This window comes from Carcharodon carcharias, chromosome 12, assembly GCF_017639515.1.
Source record: "Carcharodon carcharias isolate sCarCar2 chromosome 12, sCarCar2.pri, whole genome shotgun sequence".
NCBI classification, from domain to species: Eukaryota; Metazoa; Chordata; class Chondrichthyes; order Lamniformes; family Lamnidae; genus Carcharodon; species Carcharodon carcharias.
In genome coordinates, this window is record NC_054478.1 from 139,142,433 (window position 1) to 139,159,298 (window position 16,866).

At 42.1% G+C, this 16,866-nt stretch overlaps 1 protein-coding gene across 2 annotated transcripts in view; it reads right to left on the minus strand.

Annotated features, from left to right (window-relative positions):
• ube2g2 (ubiquitin-conjugating enzyme E2G 2 (UBC7 homolog, yeast)) overlaps positions 1-16,866 on the minus strand; it is a 44,753-nt gene that overhangs the window by 24,286 nt on the left and 3,601 nt on the right. The gene's annotated exons all lie outside the window — the stretch shown is intronic.

The window sequence follows — 16,866 nt, forward strand, 5'->3', positions numbered from 1 at the left end:
AAAAATAGATGCATTGTTTATAATGCAAGGCATGCAGCAGGTTCCCATGATATGGTGTAGTCAGCTGCACGTTTATAATACGTTACCTGCTCTCTACAACACCCATCAACACCAGCCGCACAAAACACGCAAGATTGCAGCTGTGTGCTTTAACCACTGCGATTTTTATCCAGTCTCTGAAGTTCTATAAAATTGAGTGAACTGGATGAATTTCACTGAAGCCTCCATAAACTTCGGAAGAGAGTCTGGCAACTATATAGCATCGCATCAAATCCTTTACGCACACACAAACTACTCTTGAACAGTTATGTAGGCTAATTCAGTAACCATCCTGTGTCAACAACATCCAACTAACAGCAGCAGAAGCGTTCAATGGTGGCGTTGGCTGAAGAAGGAATGTGTGACAGACACTGGGGGAACTCCTCACTATATTACAATAGTGCCTACACTTCAAATGTATTTCACCGGCTGTAAATCACTTTGAGATGGCCTAAGGTCATGAAAGGCACTATATGAATGTACGTTCTTTCTTTCTATTTCAAATCATGTCATTAGTATTGAACCAATCGACGAGGCAGATGGAATTTCAGCTTCATGTCACTTAGGAAGGATAGCACCTACTGTGGCAATATGCTGCAGATTTGGCCTAGTTTACATACTTGGGAAAAGGAGACTACAATTTTGTCTGTGTGCAACACAAAATACTTCCACAGAATTTACTGGGTTCCCCCTCTCCCACAGAATGGACTTTAGAGGCTTAAACCAAATCCATAGCACTGACCTGATGCCAGGGATGAGGGGGTTTCAGTTATGTGGTGAGACTGGAGGAGCTAGAATTATTTTCCTTAGAGCAGATTTAATAGAGATGTTCATATTAATAAAGGAATTTACTGAATAAGAAACTAAGACACTTCAAAAAGGAAAAAAAAAAATGCAGGGCTATGAGGAAAGGGCAGGGGAGTGGGGCATTGAATAACTCTTTGAGCCAGCACAGGCACAATGGACCATATGTCCAGTCTATGATTCTACATCACAGGAAAAGGTTCATTTCTTAATAAACCTAATTTTATCTAATGGAAAAATGGTACCATTGATTAAAGGCTAGAATACAGCCAGACAAGTCGTTATAAAACTAAACTAAGGAGTGAGATACATGGCTAGCAGGTTAGGCAAGGATTGAAATACCTGCAAGAATTGAAATGTTAGTACAGCTGTACACTTTTTTTTTTAAATAAGAGTGGAACTCAGAATAGTGCAATAAAGGCTGGTTATTCTGAGGCTGGAGAGAGATGTTCTAATGGGACAGAGGACAGGAAGCTTAATTCTCTATCTGGCCCATGAAATACATGATCAGACACAAAGCAATAAAACAGAAAAAGTGATGCACTCCTTAATACAGATATTTTTGACTTTGATAGGCACAAATATTTACCCCTCCCTAAATATGTGGTTTCTTTTTGTTTTAAAATAAATAGGTTGTTTATAGGAACTAGGGATTAAATAATCTGTTTAAAAAGGTAAGAGTCCTTTGGGGGAAATTGAATAGAAATATTGTGATCTGGAAATGGCAGGTATGGTAAATTAATTCTTTACATCTGTCTTCAAAAACAAAGACTGGTCAATCTCCAGATCTATTAAAATTGCCCCAGGAATCTACGGTATATGAGGTCATCAGTAAAGCATGTATAGAAGAGAGTTCAAGGTATTAAAATGTCAATGCAGCACTTAGACACACTAGGACACTTAAGGAAATGTATGATGCCACGATCAGCAGCTCCATAAATTCCTTCAGAGTTGAAGTGGCAGCCGAGGGCCAAAGGAAACATAATATTCACATAACGAGGCATGAATAAATCAGAGAAATGCGCACAAGAGCGTTTCAAGGGATGTCAAGATTGTTCATCCAGAGTACATGTTACTTGTATATTAATTGTGTTTAATTGTATGCAGGTGGTGGACATTAACTGGGGATTCATTTGAGCTCCTATAAATAGACACAGAATAAAAACTATGGTGGTTGGGTTAGGTGGTGTACGTTTCTAATGTATAACTCTGTAAATAAATATAAAAATGTGTAAAGATTGGCTCCAGTTCTATCTTTTCTGGCTTACTGAACTAAAACACAAAGAACCTGGTTTTTATAAAATTATTTACTTAAGGTACTAACTACATAAATAGCCAGAGGCTAGGTGGGATATTATCTATTAGGATTCATCAGAAGGTTTTGACAAAGTTCAGCCTGTAAGCTTTTTCGAGATGGAGGCTCATGGAATTAATGGCACAATAGCCAGCTGTTTGAAACCACCTTTACAAGGGAAAGCAGGAGAGGGAGAACGTTCAACCTCAGGAGCTGCAAAGTCCGACTGGGGTCTGTCATGGTCTCTATAATTCACAAGTTGAATACTTAAACGGGGCTCACTCTCGCCTCTGAGTCAGAATTCTAAGGATTCAAGTCCACTTTTGAGACTTGAGCGTAATATCAAGCAGTACCAAAGAAATGCTGCATTGTCTGAGGTGCCAGCTTTCGGATCAGACATTAAAACCAAAGCTCTGTCTCCCCTCTTAGGTGGATGTAAAAGTTCCCAAGGCACCATTTTGACGAAAAGCAGGGGAATTCCCACCAGCGTCCTGGGAAATACTCATCCGCAACCAACATCACCAAACCAGGTTATCTGGTCATTAGCTTATTGTTTTGTTGGAGCTTGGTGTGTGCAAATTGGCTGCCACGTTTCCTAGATTGCAACAGTGGCTGCACTTCAAAAGCATTTCGTTGGCTGTAAAAGACACTTTGATGGCGTGAATATCAATGAAGGAAATCAAAAGGTACGAGAGGATAACTGATAGTTTACTGAAAGTAACTAGTTAAACAAAACTACAAAAATCTTAGATTATCTCAATCCTATAAATACCATTGCCAAAGAGAAAAATCACAATCTGGTAATGTTTTTCCTGAGGTCAAGGGGACTCATGCCATATCTAGTAAACTGAACTCAAGTTTCTTGTTCACACCCTGGGCAATGTTATAATACGGTCACATTTCAGTTTTTCCAAGACCACGTTACCTTCCAAACTGAAGTGCTGTAACGATAATTCAAAGAGGACGCAAGGCTAATGCACGGAGATGAGGAGACACTTCTGGAATGGAACTTGGTTGTATTAGAGATAAGGGATTGAGAGACACGAGGCAATGTTTTGTTTTTAGACTTACACCAGATACTTCATTCTTGGTCAAGGCTGTAGTTCTCTTCTGTAACCTGACAGCTCACTCCCTGAAAACCAAAATGTGATCTTGGATGCACGTTATCCAGTATTGTAGTTTTATCCAAGATGCGAACAAGAAGCCTGTTTTCACCTTAGTGTAGATGACCTAAACCTTCTCAATACCTGCTGGACCTCAGAAAAAACACCATCAGATCGTAGAACAGGTTAGTTAAAAGCAACAAGCAATAGCAAGAGAAAATGCAGAATCTTTATCGCTTTGTTATATTGAAAAAAGTAATTCTTCCTAGGGAATAGAAATAACAGAAGACATACCCCTTCATTTACTGTACGCACATTATTAATGCCTGCATTAGCACCGGCACTGTAAATCTTATAACGCACAGAATTACATAAGATATATAGCGCAGAAAGAGGCCATTCAGCCTAACCGGTCCATACTAGCTTTTATGCTCCAATCAAGCCTCCTCCCATCTTTCCTCATCTAACTCTATCAGCACAACCGCCCATTCTTTTCTCCCCGATATGTTTATCCAGCTTCCTCTTAAATACATCAATACTGCTGACCTCAACTACTCTGTGGTAGTACATGTGAACATTTGTAATGGATCACAAAGCACCATCAGAACTTCCAAAAGTGCTGAGCTGCAAGTGACACAAGACATGGGGTGGAAGTGGGACTACTTAGATCGTTCTTTCAAAAAGTCAGCACATGCACGGTGGATCAAATGGTCTCCCTTATTTTGCTGCATAATTCTTTGATAACTGAGGAACAAGAGAGCAGGCTATCTTTCGTATGCAAAGAAATTGAACCAAAATTTATCAAATCAATGTAATGGTTTCTAGACCTGAAACGTGTTACCCAGAACTTAACCTTATGATTTCAGTCAAAAGAGCAAACAGTTAGTGTCGAATGCTTTGTACTTACTTTGCAATCGAAAAAGATTTGTACAAAAAAAGACAAGGCATTTACATGGTACCTTTCTCGACCTCATAACATCCCAAAATGTGTCACACATAATACCTACTGAATAACTACAGTCTTTCCACTGGAAGGGTGATATCCTGGCGCTCATCTGCCCACCAGGCCACAGTTAACATGGTCAAGGGGACCATAAAATTGTGACTGGAAGCTGCAGTGTGGAGGAGGGGAATGGGACTTGCAGACGAAATGTATGAAGATGATTCCCTGGATGAACTGACTACCAGCAGCAACTCTGACCGAGCAGACAACTACCCGGCACATTTGAATGTTTACACTGTCAGTTAGCATGCGGGGGGCGGGGGGGAGAAAGAAAGTGAAACCTACAAAGTGTTGCTACATACTGGTTCGGGGAAGAGATGTGTACAGTGGCCCTAAAATTCACTGTGGTAGTCAGCACGCTTACTAATGCACACTGCTGTTAGTACTTAAATAACTCAGAATCTGTGGCAAAGAGATGTAGCTCTTGTGGCAAAGAAGAGGTGTGGTTCTTAAGTCTTTGGCCAATTTAAGCTGCACCACTTCCATCTCCATGAAAATGGCTGCTCATCCTCCTCCCCCACTGTCAGTTTCAGAAATTGTGTTTGTATATTAATTCCCAATTAAATTCACCACTGAAAATTAGGGCTTGTACTTAACGATGTAAAGACTGTGTCACGACATGATTTATGCTCTTGCAATGCCACTCAAGCTCCTCAGCTCAGAAAGGGGGAACAACTGAAAGTGTAAAGTCTTATTCCTACATGCAGTAAATTCTTTCTAGAGGATTTTTAAGATTTTAAGTCTTAAAATTTCTTACTTTTCTGTTGTCCTTTTTTTCTCTTTAAATCCAATCTTTCTTTCCCTCTCTACCTGATTTGATCGTAATTCACCCAATTTCCTTCTCTGTCATTCCTCTGTTTCTCAATCCTTAAATCATATTAAATCCCATCATTCACCAGGGTCCCAGGTACCACATTACCCTTGCCACATAGCTTTCAGCTCACACTTCCAGCAATTGACAGTGCAAAGAACGTTCCAGCTGAAGGGTGGGGGGAAAAACTAACTAATGGGTTAACAAGTTGCCCTGCTCTGGCCATTATGCCATCATTACTCTCATGGGGAAAGGGAGGAGAATGGAGTGTAAATGACTTGCTTCCACCTTTTTTGGGGGTGGTTGTACAATGTTCTTGTGAAAAACAGATGAGGAATTTTTCATTATATAGTCTTCAATACACATCGGAGGGGAGTAGACAGTCACAATGTGCCAGAATCCTTTGTAATGACTGTTAGGGCAACTCGTTGGGTTTTGCGTGACTTATTCATCCTCCAGTTGCAGGTTATAATAATAGCTTCCCTCAAACAGCTGGATTAACAATAAAGCATATTATTGAACCACTCAACCCATTAAAGCTGACACACAGCAGTCCTTTCAATCAACAGCATTGAGTTACTCAATCTAACCACACGATCAAAGAAACCAATACAAATATGTAAACAGCTCCTGGCCTATGGAGAAGTAGCCTTTCCAAAACTTCACTTCTCCAAACAGCTGTCACAATAAAAATTCGAATAAGTCAGGAGCAGAGACAACTTGCAGAGTTAAAAAAAAATCCAGGTCTTAGAAGGTACAAGCCCATGCATCAGAGTCTGGGTTTTACATGTATATGCTGCACCTAGACCAAGGGAAAAAGGCTATTCTATATGTAAAATTAATTTGACAATTATTCAATGAGGCTAGAAAGTTGAAAGAACTTATCCCGCCAGCCTGGTTAATAATTCTCCCAGGAAATTTTAACTTTTTTTTTCAAGTTAAGAAAGCAGTAAGATGCAGACAAGATAAATCGACAAATAATGGTTAAGTCAATCATCACCTCTGACTGACTATGAGTGATCTCCTGGGGATAAAGACACACAGACAAACACACACAATTTGTGCAGTTGCATTCCCCTGCATTAAACCCTCAGTCACGTTCCCCCAACAGCGCCCCCCCCCCCCCCAACCAAAGTGGCCTCACCATTGGTGGCATGACCATTAGCACTACAACCAGTACAATGGGATCCCCGTAGCAGGACACAAGGCAGGCTTCAGGTTTTGACCATCGGAGCCCATCTGGTTCTCAGGAACTTCAAAACAGCAGTCAGTAATCACAATGCACAAGAAACTTTATCCGTGCGTTCAGTATAATAACTGAGCAAGAAGCGTGGGAGTTGAAATCAAACTCTAATCCCAAACTGTGGAACCACGTGTAATGTTTACTATGTAGAGGCAGGTCAGATGATCTGCTACTGTCAGGGAAAGTGAGTGGCCTCGTCTAGTGCCAGTTTACTTGGGGACATCTGCCATGACAGTGTAATCATATAATGTCCCAGCCACAAAGGGACTGGTGAAACAATGAGATATTACATTGAATTCTCAAGTTTGACATTCAGAACGTTTCCATAATGCTTTGGAGCTAATCTTTCTTTACAAAATTACAGTTTTGTAAATCACCGTGACAAGCTTTTGTACAAAAGACTACTGTATGCTCAAAAGAAAACACAGCACCAAAAGAGACAATCACTCCTTTACTTCAAAGCCTAAGGGTGAAACATTAGTTACATACTCTAAATCCCTAATTAAACATTACATACACTGATGACTAAAATGACATATGCCCCAACTTGGTAAATTTGGGGGGGGGGGGGTGTCAGTTTTAACACCCTGTCACTTCACCTTCGCCCTGTCGTGCAGCTCATTTACATTACTTCCCTCTGAGTTAGCAAATTGAGAGTTCTCAACCTGCTTGAGGTATTGGAGCTATAATCTAGGTTGGCATTTCAATGCAGCAATGAAAGAGCGCTGCACAAAGAGTGATCTCTTGGATAGAACGTTAAACCTGCCTCTCAGATAGACACAAACGATCCCATGGCACTATTTCAAAGAGGAGCAGGTAAATTCTCTCTGGTGTCCTGGTCAATATATATCCTTCAACCAACACCTAAAAACAGATTATCTGGTCGTTATATGTATCACATGTGGGAGCTTGCTGTGCACAAACTGGCTGCCCGTTTCCTACATCACAACAATGACCACACTTCAAAAGTGCTCCAATGGCTGTAAAGTGTTTTGAAATGTTGTGCAAGTTTGCTAAATAAAAGCAAGTTCTTTCCAATTTGCACGGAAATAACTCCAATAAATGAGTAGAGTGTGAACAGTTTCATTATTTCACGTGAAGGAGACAAGGCTGTTACTGGTCAGTCTGTTTTCTATTTCAAGCTGTTCCTGTTCTTGGTTCATATTTCTAACATGGGCTGTTTAAAAAAAACCTGTTAAAACCAAGAATCCTAGGCTCATTCACATTGCAGCAACCAGTCTCCAAATTTCCTGTGTATAGATGTATTAAAGTCTCTTCTCAAAGATTATCAACTGAATTAAGCTGGGCTTGTAGAAGTCTAGTAATTGTACAGTACTACACAAGGAATCAGGATACTCATTGACATTTACAGTAAAAATGAGAGGAGGAACTTTTATTTATATAGTACTGTCATGCTTCATGATATTGCGAAGCATTTTGTGATGAATTAATCCTTCCTGGAAGTGCAGTCACTCTTGTTTTGCAAGCTAAGTGCCAGTGAATTTGTACTCGCTGAGTTAAGTTAATGATGTTGGTGGTGTGAGCTGTGGCAAGAATCTTGGCCAAGACACTGAGGAGACTCCCTACTCTTCTCAGCAGTGTCGTGATGTCTTTTACATCCAAACAGGTATGTGGGGTCTCATCTGAACATTGCATCTGATGGATGGTGCCTCCAACAATGCAGCAGTCCTTGGGTACTGCACTTAAGTGTCAGCTTAAGTCTCTGGAGTGGGGTTTGAACCCAGAACTGCCTGACTCAAGAGGAAAGGGTGCTACCCACTGAGCCAAACTGACAATTTGCTTCACACGTGCATCAAAGGTCAGACTGCTACCATAGCCTCAAGCTTTCATTTGAAAAAGTATGACAGCGAGTAAATGCAAGATGCGGTTTGGCAGAAGTCATGCATTTCAGAAGATCTTGGAAGATATCCGAAGTGCAAGTGTGAAGTATGATATATTCAAGGCATTAATGTTGATTGCCACACCATCTAAGTAGCCAAAGTATGGCTTGATTGTGCAACAGTAAGTGATCAAGAACACATATGCTGTACTTGTCAAATCTTTTATTTGCCAAATTATTACACTTGGCAAACCAACATGAATGTCAGGTGGAGGCATGATCAGTTGTTGTGATGCTCCAGAGTTGAACATCCACCTATATCCAACACACAGGCTCACAAATAAAGAGCAGCAATTTGGATCGACACTATGGCACTTTGTGGAACCAAACGATGGAGGGATTCCATTTCTTTTTTAAAAAGATATAGGCTAGGCTACTCATTTTGAATGAATTCCATATAGGGGCATTCTTTAATCAGCACCCAATTAAAAAGATTTAGTTCTTGTCATCTTAAAGGTTGTGTTTCACAATCAGGACCTTAGAAAAAAGTATGTAACAAATAAAAGATAGCAGTAAGCATTCTGAATAATGTAACCCCATTTCTCTTTCTTTTCACATCTCCCCCAAATATTCTTGTTAAAGCAGTAAATTGGCTAGACTTGAATTAGACTCTTGTCTGTGCTGAATTGAACAGCAGAGATACAGACAGGAGCATCCCGAGTTTCATGACAAAATGTAAATCTTGAGCCCTTGCATGGCTGGCTCAGTAATGGTTCTCTAGCAGAAACTTCTCCATTCCCCATTCCCAGCAGTCAGCAATTAAACAAAACTGGCTGTCAGATATGAATCCCAATTGCAGTTGGATGGCCATGTCTCAGTTTACAAATGCAACACAAGAGGAATGTGATACTGCATTTGTGATCAGTGAAAAATATCAGATGAACATTGTATTCCGATCAGGCCCTGAACAAATACAGCAAGGAACCACACACTCCGGGGAAAATGAATGCAAGAAGGCAGTATGAGAGGTGACAAGTAGTATGATCAGAATAACAGGTTTCCAACACATTTTTATAGGTGAGAAAAGGATTAGAAAGCCTTATGCCTAGAACAGGGTTGGAACAGCTGAAAGGCCTGGCACTGATAGTGCAGCAATATTCCTGACCTCTACCACCAAGGAGAACAGGGGCAAGGGACGTATGGGAACACCATCTGCAAACTCCTCTCCAAAATCACTTGGAACTATATTGCTGTTCCCTCACTGTTTCTGGGTTAAAATCCTGGATTGCCTTCCTTAACAGCATTGTGGGTGCACCTCCACCACAGGGATTGCAACAGTTCAAGAAGGCAGCTCACCACCACCTCCTCAAGGGCAATTAGGGTTGGGCTATGGATACTGACTTTACCAGCAATGCCCACATCCCATGAATGAATGAGAAAAAGCAGGAGGTGTATTCCAGTGCACTTTATACTGGTAGAGGGTCTCAATTAGATAAAAGCGTAGGGTACAAGGAGCTCTTTGAAGAAGTATCAGGATCCAAGGAAACACATACTGGAACTTCCGATCTAACAACTCTCAAACAGTATATCAGGTTAAAAAAAGTCACAAAAATGTCTTCTGATAAGGTGATAGTAGGCACAGACTGAAAGAGTCTCTGTTCTAGTACCCCCATGGTTAAACGGCCCGCTGATGGGCTCACATGAAAACAAATCACCCATGCAACTGGTCGAGGTTCGGGGTGGGGGAGTAACGACACCAACTTGAGTTCACATCTTTACAAAAGGATGTCACAAAACAGGAGAAAGAACTTTGTGGGGGAGGGAACAAAGGGGCAGATAGTGACAATCATCATTTACCCCAGTTTCAGCCTAAGCAACACAAGGGGCTGAGAAGGGGAGGTGGAGAGAGAGAGAGAGAGGGAACACCATTTTACAAACTCAGTCCTAGGAGCTCACTCATTTCTATTTGACAATCAAGCTGTGTTACAGACACTGCTGCCACAAAATATATCGCGGTGCAATGCACAATTGGTGGGAGCGCATGAGGAGGTTAGACAGGCAGATGTTAGTACAATACATCTCCTTGAGTAAAACTGAAATAAACCAGCTGCTAGCATTAAGGATGATATCCAGCAGTTACAGAGCTGATCTGATAAAGCACAAGATTATACAAGGCACAGCAGCACCCTCTGGTGACAGAAATAAACTGCCACAGGAATTACACCCAATAGGATTTCCCGTTTCACACAAATTGACCTATAATCCGTTCAAGCGATTCTGTGAACACTACCGATTGGAAAGGATTGTGTGCCAGCTCAGTTGGTAGCACTCAGCTCCGAGTCAGAAGATTGAGAGTTCAAGATCCACTCCAGGACTTGAGCTCAATAATCAAGGCATAGGAACTGAGCAAGTGCCATATTGTCAGGGGTGCCGCTGAACAAAGGCTCTGTGTCACTATTCTGAAGAAGAGCATGGGAGTTCTCCCCAGTGTCCTCATCAATATTTATCCCTCAGTCAACATCACAAAGACATTGCTGTTGAGATCTTGCTGTGAACAGGTTGGCTGGTACCTATCTTACATCACAACAGTGACTGCATTTCAAAAGTATTTCATTAGTTGTAAGGCAGTTTGGGACTTCTGGTAATCATGAAAGATGTGATATAAATGTAAGTGTTTTTATTAATTCAACTACTTCACCATACACTCTCCCAGTCTGCAGTAGGCTAGTTTCACAAGTACTAACATGCATTGCTAAGGCTCCAGTTACATAGAGACCGAAGGAAGTCATTTAGCCCCTCAAGCTGGTTCCGCCATTCAATGGGATCATGGCTGATGTGCAACCTGACTCCATGCATCCTGGATTTGCCCCATACCCCCAACAAATAACACAAATACATCAGTTTTACGTTTAAAATGAATAATTGACCTAACATCAATTAGCATTTCAGGAATAGAGTTCTAAACTTCCACTACCCTTTATATGTAGAAGCATTTCCCAACCTCACTCCTGAAAGGTTTGGCTCTAATTTTTATATTATGCCCCCTAGTCCTACAGCAGAGATAATTTATGCATCTACCCTTTCGGTTCCCCTTTAATACCTCGAAAACTTCGAGCAAATCTCTCCACGACCTTCTAAATTTCAAGAAATGCAACTTTAATTTATATAATCTCGCCTTGAAGATTAACCCATGGAGTCCAGGTCTCATTCTAGTAAATCTACACTGCACCCCTTCCAAGGCCAATATATCCTTCCTCAGTCCTGGTGCCAGGGCTGAACACAGTGTTCCAGGCATGATCTAACGGAGCTGTTTTGCCTGTAGCATAGAACATCCTAAAATCAAAATCAGAGACTTTGAGGAGGAGTGGTACACAGTGACATGCCCAGTGAATTCTGCAAAGAGAAATTATATTTATTCACTCAACATTTCACACATGCGGCACAATTAATCTGTGAGTGGCCAAATCCTTACTTATTCTTTCATGGGATATAGCCTTTGCTGGAAAGGCCAACATTTTTGCCCATCCCTAACTGCCCTTGAAATGAGTGGCTTGCTGGGCTATTTCAGAGGGCAACTAGGAGTCAACCACATCACTGGGGATCTGGAGTTTTTCCCTAAAGGACATTAGTGAACCAGATGGGCTTTTATTGCAATCTATGATAGTTTCACTCGACTAGCAACTTAATTCCAGATTTTATTAACTGGATTTAAATTCCACCAGCTGCCGTGGTGGGATTTGAACCTGTGTCCCCAGAACATCTGAATTATTGTCCAGTGACATTACCATCACCATCTCCTCAAACCAATACAAATGGCCTTGTTCTGAAAGGTGTGAAAATTATTTCCCAATATATAAAACACAACTGGCAGAAATTTAACCGAGTGCCTCCGATGATACAAGAAGCTCAAGCAAAGAATAAGTAACTCAGAAGCACCATCCATACTGTGTGGTTGGGAAAGCTGCAGAAATCATAAGGGTCTTATTCAAGAATGAATTATGATGGTAGACAATGGGGATTTTTAATGATGTTGATTGAGGGACAGTTACTCCCTTGCTCTTTTTCAAAATGCTCAAGCCTCTGGAGCAGGCCTTGAACCCAAAACCTTCTGACTCAGGGTCAATTTGTCTCCTTATCCCTAAATGTTTTGATGACTACATTGAACAGTCAACTTGAACTCAAAACATTACCAATACTATAAAGGACAGAGAGGGGCAAGAGTTGTGAATGTGTTCAGGAGAATTTTCTTGATCTGTATGTTTCCAGCCCAATCTGGTCCTGGGGAATGAGGTGGGTCAAGTGGGTTGTGTGTCAGTATGGGAACATTTAGGGGATAGTGATCATGGCTTGGTTGGCTATGGAAAAGGACAAGGAGCAATACAAACCAAAAATTATTAATTGAGGAGGGCCAATTTCAGTGGGGTAGAACAGATCTGACCTAAATAAATTGGTATCAGATATTGACAGGCAAAACTATAACTGAACAGCAGACTGCCTTTAAAGAGGAGAGGGTTCAGGTACAGTCAGGGTACATTCCCATGAAGTGGACAGGTTTGGCAAGCAAAGCCAGAGCTCCTGTTGATGAAAGAGATAGACAGAAAGTTGAAGTAGAAGAGGTTGGGGGAAGGGGGAGCGTCATATGATGGGTTGATAATGCAAGTGAGAATCCGGCTGAGTATAGGAGTTCAGAAGACAAGTGATAAAAATAAGGGAAGCAGAGAGTATGAGAAGAGATGGGCAGCTAACATAAAAGAGAACCCAAAAGCCTCCTATAGGCATATAAATAGTAAAAAGGTACTAAGAGGAGGAATGGGCTCAATTAAGAACCAAATGCATTTAAAGATCTTGGCGAAAGTACAAAATGAGTACTCTGCATCTGTCTTTGCAAAAGAAAAAGATGCTGCCAATGTCATAGTGTAAGAAGAGGAGGTTAAGACACTGGATATGTTTAAAATTAATAAAGAGGAGGGATTAGTAAGGCTGGCTGCACAAAGTTGAAAGGTTACCAGGGTCAGATGAGGTGAGTCAAGGATACTGAGACAAGTAAGGCAGGAAAGTGTAGAGTCACTGGCCATAATCTTCAAATCCTCCTTAAATACAGGCATGGTGCCAGATGACTGGAGAATTGCAAATGTTACACCTTCGTTCAAAAATGGGGGTAAGGACAAGCCAGCAATTATAGACCAGTCAGTTTAGCCGCAGTGGTGGGAAAGCTTTTAGAAATGATAATCCATGACAAAATTAACAGTCACTTTGACAAGTGTGGATTAATTAAGGAAAGCCAGCAATGATTTGTTAAAGGCAAATCGTGATTAACTAAATTGATCAAATTTTTTGATAAGGTAATGGAGAGGGCTGATGAAGGTAATATGGTTGATGTAGTGTACTTGGGCTTCCAAAAAATGTTCATTAAAGTGCCAAATAATAGACTTGTCAGCAAAGTTAAAGCTCATGGAATAAAAGGGACAGCAAAGGATACAAAATTGGCTGAGTGACATGAGGCAGAGAACAGTGGTGAACAATTGCTTTGTGGACAGCAGGAAGGTATAGAGCGGGGTCCCCCAGGGGTCAGTACAAGGACTGTTGCTTTTCTAGACTTAGGTGTACAGGGCACAATTTCAACACTTACAGATGACACAAAACTTGGAAGGATTATGAACTGTGAGGAGAATAGTCACAAACTTCGCGAGGGCATAGGCTGATTGAATGGGTGGACAAGTGGCTGATGAAATTTTAAACAGAGAAATGTGAAGTGATACAGTATGGTGGAAAGAATGATGAGAGGCAAAATAAAATAAAGGATAAAACTCTAAATTGGGTGCAGGAGCAGAGAAGCTGTGGGTATGTGCGTGCAAATGCAGGGTAGATTGAGAAAATGCTTAAAAAGGCATGGAGGAGCCTGGGTTTTGGCAGAGTACAAAAGGAAGGAACCTTTATAAATCACTGAAACAAAAACAAAAATAGCTGGAAAAACTCAGCAGATCTGACAGCATCAGCGGAGAGGAACACAGTTAACGTTTTGACTCTATATGACTCTTCATCAGAACTAAAGAAATATAGAAATGAGGTGAAATATAAGCTGGTAGAGGGGGGTGGGACAGGTAGAGCTGGATAGGGGGCCAGTGATAGGTGGAGGCAAAGAAGAGATTGCCAAAAATGTCAAAGACAAAAGGTCAAAGGGGTGTTGACAGTGGTGATGTTATCTAAGGAATGTGCTAATGGTGACATTAAGAGTAGAAAGCAGGACAAACAAGTGACAGATAGCCCTAGTGGGGGTGGGGTGGAAATGGGCTAAAAGGTGGAGATAAAATGATAGATCAAAATAAATTTAAAAATAGGTGGGAAAAGAAAAATATCTTTATAAAAATTAGAAATTATTGGAAAGAGGGGGATCGGAAAGGGGGTGGGGATGGAGGAGAGAGTTCATGATCTGAAGTTGTTGAACTCAATGTTAAGTCTGGAAGGCTGTAGAGTGCCTCGTTGGAAGATGAGGTGCTGTTCCTCCAATTTGCGTTGAACTTCACTGGAACATTGCAGCAGGCTAAGAACAGACATGTGGGCATGAGAGCAGGACGGTGTGTTGAAATAGCAAGTGACAGGGAGGTCTGGGTCATGCTTGCGACAGACCGAAGGTGTTCTGCAAAGGGATCACCCAGTCTGCGTTTGGTCTCTCCAATGTAGGGGAAACCGCATTGGGAGCAGCAAATGCAGTAGACTAAATTGTGGGAAGTGCAAGTGAAGTGCTGCTTCACTTGAAAGGTGTGTTTGGGCCCTTGGACGGTGAGAAGAGGGGAAGTAAAGGGGCAGGTCTTGCACCTTCTGCAGTTGCATGGGAAGTTGCTGTGGGAGGGGTTTGAGGTGTAGGGGGTGATGGAGGAGTGGACCAGGGTGTCCTGGAGGGAACGATCCCTGCGGAAAGCCACGGGGGGGGGGGGGGTGAAGGGAAGATGTGTTTTTGGTGGTGGCATCATGCTGGAGTTGGCAGAAATGGCGGAGGATGATCCTTTGAATGCAGAGGCTGGTGGGGCGATAAGTGAGGACAAGGGAGACCCTATCATGGTTCTGGGAGAGAGAGGAAGGTGTGAGGGCGGATGCGCGGGAGATGGGTCGGACACGGGATGAAACCTCTTTACGCAGCATGTGGTTAGGATCTGGAATGCACTGCATGAGTGTGGTGGAGGCAGATTCAATAAAGGCTTTCCCAAGAGAACTGGATAAGCACCTGAGAGAAAAACAATTTGCAGGGCTACAGGGAAAGGCTGGAGAATGGGATTAGTTGATTTGCTTTTGCAGAGAGCCAGCAAAAAACAATGGGCTGAATTGCCTCCGGTGCTGTAAGCATTAATGGTTTCTTCCTCCATGATCAGTAGGGTGCAAACCCTCTGTTTTCCATGTCACCTCCTCCCACCCACCAGCTAACACTAACACATGATTTCAAACTCCAACACTGTTGTCTTTTATGTCAGCTGCATCTCAGTTGGTAGCGCTCCTGCCTCTGGCAAGAAGATTGTGGGTTCAATTGCCACTCCTGAGACTTGAGCACATAATCTTGGGTGACACTCTTGGGCAGTGCAAAGGGACTGGAGAGTGCTGCACTGTCAGAGGTTCTATCTTTCAGATAAGGCATTAAACAGAGGCCCACTCTGCCCTCTCAGGTGGATGTAAACAATCCCTTGGCATTATTTCAAAAAAAGCAGATGAGTTCTCCCTGGTGTCCTGGCCAATAATTATTCGTCAACAAACATCAATAAAAAAACTTGTTCTCACATTGAACAACAACTCAATTTCTCCAAATGAAAGGTGCTGCTTTGGGAACCCAAATGGCTCTTAGCTATGCATGCTTTTTCACATCATATGTGGGACAGTCATACTTGGGCCCCTTCCTTTACGTCACTTCTGGTGGCTGTATTGGTGTCATTTCCTGCTCTTTGCCTGAACTGGAAAATTTCAAATTTGCTTCTAATTTCCACCCTTCCCTCACCTTCACATGGTCCATTTCCAACACTTCCCTTCCTCGTCTTCTCTATCTTCATTTCTGGCCATAGGATACTGGGCATTATCTACTATAAGATCACTGAGTCCCATAGTTAACTTGACGACAGTTCCTCCCACCCTGCTTCTTCTAAGGGCTCTATTCCTTTCTCCTTCTCGGTCACACCTGTTCTGACAATGGTACCTCGCATACCAGTCCTCCTGATAGGTCTACCTTTTGCCTCAACTGAGGATTTCTTTCCACCTTAGTTAGCAGGACCCTCAACCAAGTCTGTCCCCTTTCCCACACTTCTGCTCCCTCCCAGAACCGTGATAAGGTCCCCCTTTCGCCCCATTAGCTCCATATTCAATAGATCATTCTTCTTCCATTTTTCTTACCTCCAACATGATGCCACCAAACACATCCTCCCCTCCACTCCCCTTTCAGCATTACTTCGACAGTACCTTCCAAATCCATGACCTCTACCACCTAGAGGTACAAAAGCAGCAGATGCATGGGAACACCACCACCTGCAAATTCCCCTCCAAGTCACACATTATTCTGACTGGAACTATATCACTGTTCCTTCACTGTCACTGGTTCAAAATCCTGGAACTCCCTTCCTAGCAGCACTGTGGGTGCTCCTATAACACATGGACTGCAGAGGTTCAAGAGGGCAGCTCACCACCACCTTCTCAAGGGCAACTAGGGATGGACAATAAATGCTGGCCAAGCCAGCAATCCCCACATCCCATGA